This window comes from Vespa mandarinia, chromosome 6 (assembly GCF_050613455.1).
Source record: "Vespa mandarinia isolate Hongniang chromosome 6, ASM5061345v1, whole genome shotgun sequence".
Lineage (NCBI taxonomy): Eukaryota > Metazoa > Arthropoda > Insecta > Hymenoptera > Vespidae > Vespa > Vespa mandarinia.
In genome coordinates this window covers 7,533,810-7,542,500 of record NC_140815.1, presented here as the reverse complement: position 1 = coordinate 7,542,500, position 8,691 = coordinate 7,533,810, and the positions used below count along the sequence as shown (strand labels likewise).

General features: G+C 28.6%; 1 protein-coding gene across 6 annotated transcripts in view; it reads right to left on the bottom strand.

Moving 5' to 3' along the window:
* The window catches only part of RhoGEF2 (Rho guanine nucleotide exchange factor 2), a 75,593-nt gene that overhangs the window by 61,537 nt on the left and 5,365 nt on the right, over window positions 1–8,691 (bottom strand). The window lies entirely within an intron of this gene.

Sequence of the window (8,691 nt, the reverse complement as noted above, 5' to 3'; positions counted from 1 at the left end):
AAAAGAAAAAACATGAAATAAAAAGACTTTTTATCTCTTTTTCTCTCTCTCTCTCTCTCTCTCTCCCTCTCTCTCTCTCTCTCTCTCTTTCACCTTCAAAAATAAAATCGATCGAATTAATTGGTAAAGGATTAAAAACAACAGGTAAGGTCATTTCTAAGATCACTCTCTGTATCTCCGATCAATCGATTGATCGAACACGTGCACATATACGCACATACAAACAAACGGCGTACGCATACACGTACGTTTATGATGCGGTACGGCTCTGATTCGTAATCGATAATAATAAATAGAGATTATTCATGCGTCTAGGACAAGAAGGGGTCAGTATGTCACAACACGACACAGTTTATCGTTTAACTTAACTATTACACGACGATTAACGAGTATCATAGAATAGAAAACGTCTCTCTTATTTTCACATTTTTGTATTCCTCTCCTCTCTCTCTCTTTCTCTCTAAGTCCGTAAAACTGTCAATGAAGCTTTACAAGTGAAATACACATATACATACATACATACATATATATATATATATATATATATATGTATGTATGTATGTTTGTGTGTATGTATGTTTGTGTGTATGTATGTGAAATAATAAATATACAACAATTTTTCGCCGCAATGAATAATAATAGAAATCCTAAATAAAGAAAAAAAAAAAAAAAAAAAAAAAAAAAATCTAACGCAAATCTTTCACGCATAGGAACATTTAATATAACATTAATCGTGCCCATATAAAAAAAAAAAAAAATAAATAATAAACATTAATGATTATCGTTGACCATCATTTCCTTCCCTGTTATATCACGGATATGATTCATAATTGGTATCCCAATTATAAATATGTACATCAAATAAATAAATAAAATATTTCACGTTTCAAATATCCTTTTGTAACGACAAAGTTATACTATAGTTAGAATAAGAGAAGGAGGATGACCTCCTCTCTTCTTCCTTCTTCTTCTCCTCCTCTTACTCCTCCTTCTCTTTTTTTTCTTCATCTTCCTCTTCTTCTTATTCTTCTTCATGATGGTCTGTCCTCAAAGAGAAGATAACATCTTACAGATAAGATAAATCTTACATTATATGGCGAAATTTTTACGACTAGTCTCCTCTCGCGTTATATTCGCGATCGTTCCAAATACTTCTCTTCAACTAAACTCAACTCTCGAGACTTTATGCACTGTGTACTTCCCCTGGCCGATTAATATGGCACACATAAACCTTACTCTCTCTCTTTCTCTCTTTCTTTCTCTATCTTTCTTTCTCTCTCTCACTCTCTATCTGTCTGTCTGTCTCTCTCAGTTCGTGTGTATCCATGCATGGATCATGTTTATTATGCATCGTAAAGATATATATCGTCAAACAGTCGATTAATTTTTTGACGATCATATATGTATCCACATTCTAAAGATTTTCTTTAAGGCGTAATTTTATATTTAAATTACGACATACACATCTCCCAATACATATTATCTAATTGTATAATTAGAAATATATATATATATATATATATATATATACATGATATACGATACAATTAGATATATATTTATACATGACCCGTGCATCTATTACATACATATATATATATATATATATATATATATATATATATAATTATCAAATATTAATATATTTATCAGTATATTATATATTTATCAGTATCCATGTAAAATTAATATACTCGATTAATTAAACAATTATCTATACTTTATTATTATTATTATTATTATTATCATTATTTCATTGAATATTAATATTTATTTCATTGGATAACGCTTTGAAATTAATTACATGACAATGTAAAAAATACATATACCTTTACGATATATGTAATCGTATATTTATATAATTATATTTCATATAATGAAAATAATATAATGATAATAATAATAATCATTACGAATGTAATTAATTATACGTCTATAGTAAAATAAATTATATATATATATATATATATAAACAAAATATATATAAAATATATAATATAGAGACACACGCATACACACATACGAAGCAATATCATGGATCATTGCCAGATACACGAACAACACGATCGAGGACATCATCTTTAAAGGAAGACTTCTCTCTCTCTCTTTCTCTCTCTCTCTCTCTCATTCTGTCTATCTCTTTCTTCTACATCACTGGGATACCAACGACAAAGGATTGCCGCACTGCGGACATTCGGGAAACGACAGTGGCAGCCTTGATGCAAGTACAATACCGTCTCTCTTTCAGGTACCCCTTATCGTCATCTGCAGGTGTTTCCTATGATATATAACTATACCATACTTGTGGAAACTCTGTTAGTTTGTTACGCCAACGAAATCCTACATTTTCCACGGCTATGGCGATCAAATTACTTTTTACGTTGACCTACAAAGTTATCAGAGAGTCCAACTTCTTTCCTTCTTCCTTCCTTCCTTCCTTCCTTCCTTCCTTCCTTCCTTTAAACACTTATATATATATATATATATTTACAAGGTAGGCCTAAAGTTTTTAAACGAACCAAATGTTCCTAGATGATATTAAAAATTAATTACTATTTTTTTTTCCAAAACTCGTGGACTCGCACTATTTTATCGAGCTATGCGAGCTTGCAATTCTACGATTTCAAAAAAAAAAAAAAAAAAAAAAAAAAAAAAAAAAAAAAAAAAAAATCTCGAAATGAAACAATCGATTTTTTAAAAATTAATTAAAACGAACTTTTTGCCCGAGCGCAGATTGCACGCGTATGTAAAAGGAATGTGGAAAGAGTTTGATTGAACATTTTTACAAATACAGTACGATAATTGAATCTGTAGAAAAAAAGGGGGGGGGGGAGGAAGGAAAAAGGTAAAAAAAAGAAACTCGTCGAAAAAAGTCTCGAAGAAGAATATGTAATTGATTTTTTAAAATCTAAGATCTAAGAACTTTTTTTTCGCTCTATCTATGAAAAAAGGAAAGACACGTATAAAAAAAAAAAAAAAAAAAAAAAACGAAGAATTGAAAAAATATCGATTGAACATGGGCGAATATATCCGACGATATAAATAATGATTACCACCGAGATATATAAATTTCTTTCCGTGACTTTTACAACTGCACAGTTTCTTTTAATTAATGATAATGCCGTGGCAACATAATTTTGAGATGAAGAAGAGAAAAAAAAACAAAAAGAGAAGAAAGAAAGAAAGAAAGAAAGAAAAAAATAAGAACGAAAGGTTCGACAATGTTCTTACGAAGTTTATTCTTTAACGATGCAGGATGTTTTGCATTCGCCCTATATACGAAACTATTAAACAACTACCTCCTCCCCTATGTCTACAAGGGGGAGAAAGAGAGATAGATAGATAAAGAGATAAAGAGAGAGAGAGAGAGAGAGAGATAAAGAGGGAGAGAGAGAGAGAGAGACTGTGTATCTATTGTTACTGCCACTTGTATTCATAAGCATATAAATGTACGTAACGTTCCTATTAATTATTAATTAGTATCGTCTAGCATGCAATTGGTTGTTGCCGATTCATGTATCGAGATATATGATCGATCATATATCGTTTCATAACGATCAAAATATAAATACTTTTCTCTCTCTCTCTCTCTCTCTCTCTCTCTCTCTCTCTCTCTCTCTCTCTCTCTCTCTCCCTCCTTGTATCTCTATCTCTCTCTTTTTTTTTTGTTGTTATTTATTTCACGTTATTTATTTATTGCTATTTTTTTTCCTTCATTAAAATTTATTCAGAAAATTTGTTTATTCGATGATTGTAAGCATATAAAAATGTAATATCATTAATATTAGTATTACATATATTTTTGTTTTCTGTCGTTTATATATATATATATATATATTTTTTTTTTTTCTTTAAAAAATTAAGATTTATTAAAAAATATTTAATGATAACAGAATTTTCTTTTTCGACGTTTACATAGAAATAAAAAGTAACATATATTTAATACCCAAGACTCGATTCTCTATGTTCTATTAATATATAAATATATATATATATATGTGTGTATAAAAAAACAAAAAAAAAAAACAAAAAAAAATATTTTTTTTTCAAAACTTTTACGCTAATTATTTGTTTCGAATATATAGATAGCAATAAAAAGAATTACTAGGCTCGTAGTTCGACGATTCGAACAAGAAAGAAAAATTAATCTAAAGGGTCGTGAAAAAGTGTCTAATTAATTTTTAAAATATCATATAAAATACTTTTGGTCGACTCCACCCTCATCCCCTTCGATTCTCTACCGATCGAATATATAATTCGTATAAAACGTGATCGATTATCTTTACAATAGATATAATACATAATCATTCTCAATTATTACGTTCTAACAAAAAATTCAAATTCGTTAAATGATTAGATACGAGAAACATGACTCTTCTACTTGTCCTGCAATAACAACCACAGAGAGCTCTTGAGTATGCTAATGAACGTACGTATATACCGTTTGCATGTTTAACACACTTTGACCAATTACGTCTTTTTATTTCTTCGATCCTTGAATAATTTCTACTCTGTCTCTATGAGGTTTTATTCAACTTATATGTCTGTTCTAATGCTCGTTTTATACTCCATTGTGTATATAAAAAAAAAAAAAAAAAAAAAAAAAAGAAGAAAAAGAGCAAAAAAAACGGAAAAAGAAAAGATAGAAATTTTTTTTCTGTCAGAGATCATAAAACTACAAATCTAAAATGTCTCGCAAAAAGTAATTAAATGTTAAAAATTATCAATGAACTTTTCACCTCGCACCTATGTGTTTCTCTCTCTCTCTCTCTTTTTCTTTTTTTATTCTAATCGATATTATAAGTTATTCGTTGTTTAAAAGAACAAAGTCTATAAAGACGTACTCAAGTTGTATGCACATACGTACCGTACATGTATACAAAGAATGAAGAAAAAGGAAAAATAAAACGAAAAAAAATAAAAAAGAGGAAAAAAAAGGAAAAGAGAAAAAAAAATAATGTGACGTGAAAAATCAAGATTCTTTTTTTTTCTTCCTTATCAACATTTAAAGCTATTCCTTGTTCAAACGGCAAAGTCCATTTTACAAAGAAGATAACTTGTAATAAAGTATATGTAAAATAAATATGTGTGTGTATGTATATATATATATATATATATATATATATATACATACACACACATATATATATATATATAATAAGTTCATGAAGTTCATGAAGATGTATGTATCAATAACGAAGTCAACGACGCCCGTTCGTCTAACCGCTTACATTACATTTTAATAACAACTTCCTTCTTCTAATGATGTAGTTGTTCGTCACTTCTCATATATATATATGTATATATATATATATATATATATATCATATATAATATGTATGTGTGTATGTTTCTATTACATAAGAGAAATTAACACATCGCGTGACAAATGTAATAACACGCAAAGCTATATTAGAGAAAAGTCTGTATCTCTACTTTTCAACGATTGCATTAAACTGGTTGATAATAAAAATGCGAATAAAGGTATGTATATATGCGTCCGATAAACAATTAGACTTCGTCTAATTATCGCCTTTGAAGAAGAACAAAAGAAGAAGAAAAAGAAAAAAAAATGGAAAAGAGAAGAATGAATGACGTTCGAGGTAACGTCTGTCTATTAAATAAAGAATGATATTTATTTTAAGTAAACTTGTTATATATATATATATATATACATATATAGTTGCATCAGATATACAGATTCTTAATCCTATATATTAATGTTACGTAACTTTGAAGTTATACTCATGTATATATATATGTGTGTGTGTGTGTGTATATATATTCATTTGTTTGTGAAACGTTATTTAATTTTTTATAAGCTATAAAATTAATTCTTTCTTTTTATCTATGTTGAAAAATTAAATACAAGTTATATCTTATTATTGGTACAGTACAGTTATTTGAGAAGAAAAGAAAATGGAGAAAAAAAGAAAGATAGGTTATCATGCATTGCAGTATAATCTATAAAATATATCATAACATGTACATATGTACAAGTGTAATATATATATATATATATATATAACTAAATTATAGTATATTATAGATTATAACATTTTTTTTTATAATTATATTATATTTTTTTATAATTATATTATAAGTCATTATATTGTAAAGTATTTCATATTATATCAATTTTGTTGCAGACGTAAAAGAGAAATAAAATTGGATTTAAAATTGGCGCACTTTTTTCGTCACATACCCCAATATAATCACGATCTAATCTATCTATATCCATCCTGCAATTTTGCTCATTGGAAGAAAACGATGCGTTAGCAGAGTCTAGCGACGTTCCTACGTGAGGAGGAAGAAAGAAGTGACCTTAGGAATTCTCTCCTACATATATACATACATACATACATACATATGTATGTATGTATGTATGTATATACATATACTATACAACTTTTGAAAAAAACGTACCAAAAGGAAAGCAGTGGCACATTCCGTGTGAATCCGCTTAAACTCACTTTGGCATTTCACGTAGCTCTAACCTCGATATCATACAACACTCTTTCTTTGCATGTCGCCTATTGTTGCACGTGACCCGAATACGATCGTTTCAAACTTCGATAGATCGAGTTTCGAGACATAGACGACGGTCAAATCGATTTTCTTACACTGGCAAAGAGGAAGAATTTTTTTTCGTGAAAAGGAAAAGAAAAAAGGAAGGAAAAGTAAAACAAAAGGAAAAAAAAAAAGAGAAAACGCATAATACAGATAATCACGATTCGATCTTGTATCTTCTAAATTAATATTACGTATATATTACGTAATTGTTGGAAAAAAAAAAAAAAGCTAACGCATGAAACATCGACGTTACTAATGCAATTATACTAAATTCTACGGTAAACATAGTTTAAAAAAAAAAAAAAGAAAAAAAAATGAAGGAAAAAAGAAATATTACTTTTTAACAATACTTGATGCTACAATAAAAAAAAAAAAAATAATGAACTTATCTTCGGAACAAATCGAAAAAAAAAATAAAAAGGAGATGGCTGACCAAGTGCTAACATTTAACAAATGAAAAATTCTTAGATGAGATTTTAAAAATTTAATTACTTCTTCTTCTTGTTTCTTTCTTTTCTTTTTTTATCAGATCATAAAACTACACGTCTAAGAGAATCTTTTCCATCATCATTTAGGAACTTCTGATTCCCCGATATCTTATACCATACTCAACGATCTCTATTATTTAAAATTAATAAGTCATAAGTCAAACTCGAAGCGTAGAAAATCTAACATACATACGTACATATAGATATAATGAAATAGACTTGAAACGATACTTATTGACTTTTCAATCGACGTTTAACAAGTCTGATTCAATGTACAATCACGATTGAAAGATATCTCTCTTTCTTTCTCTCTCTCTCACTCTCTTTCTCTTTCTCTCTCTTTCTGTTTTTCTCTCTATATCTCTATCTTCTTATAATTACAATGTACAATTTTATCAATTTCACAATAAATTCTGATCGTTCATACGATTATATATAAAACTTATAGAAACCGTATGTTTATTTGATTAATATAAAATATTTCTTGATAGCTTCATTTGAACGACACTGAGAAGAACTTTACGAGAATATATGCATAAGAAAAACTTGCTACGAGTCATCCGCATTTATTAACCTTCTCGACCAAACTCAAGGAACTTTATACGAAAATGCGTTTCTACTTTCCGCTTCTCTTAAGATAAATGCCTGTCTCCGTCTTCACACATATATATACACATACACATACGCATACATATACACATACACATATACAGATATACATACATACATACATAAGTGCATATGATGTACATATATATGTCCCTCTCTCTCTCTCACTCTCTGACTCTTTCTCTCTCTCTCTCTCCCTCTCTCTCTCTCTCCCTCTCTCTCTCTCTCTCTCACTCTATCTTTCTCTTTCTCGAGTCCTTGAATATGAACAAATGACTCCGTCCTTGTTCCACTGCTAAATCGTACGATTTCAAAACGATCTATCAATTCTATTAAATAATCAATAAAAGATACAAAAAAGTTTATCCTAATTAAATTTAATTCTAACCTCAATGTCCTTATTCTACCGTATTAAAAATCATACGATTTCAATATAAATCTATCAATTCTATTTAAAGTATAATCAATGAAAGACACGAAAATTGTATTTATTACGATAAGTTCATCCTTCGAATTACGTTCGTCCTAACTGAAATGTAAATCTTAATTAACAAGAGGCTACTGTAATAAATCATATGTGATTTCAAAAACGATTTAGAAAATCTATTAAATGGACGTATAAATAATATTCAACAAAATAATATGTCAACTATTCATAGAAGATCCAACACCCCAAAAAAAATAAAAAAATAAATAAAAAACTCATTGTAAAAAAAAAAAAAAGAAGAAAGAATAATTCCAACCTCATTTTCTATCACTGGACTTCGATCTTCCGCCAAAGAAGGAAAGAAAGGACGACCACTAGAAACGAGATTCTCGGAAGAGAAACGCAAACAATGGTATTTTATTGTTGGCATTACTGTTACGATAAAGAATCGAATAGGATGAATGTGACGTCATTGATCATAAAAAAGAGAGAGAGAGAGAAATAAAAACAAAAGAATAAGGAAAGAAAAAAAATGGCGAACAATTCAAACCAACTTCGATTAATTAAATGTTTCGAGATTCTGTAGAGAATTAA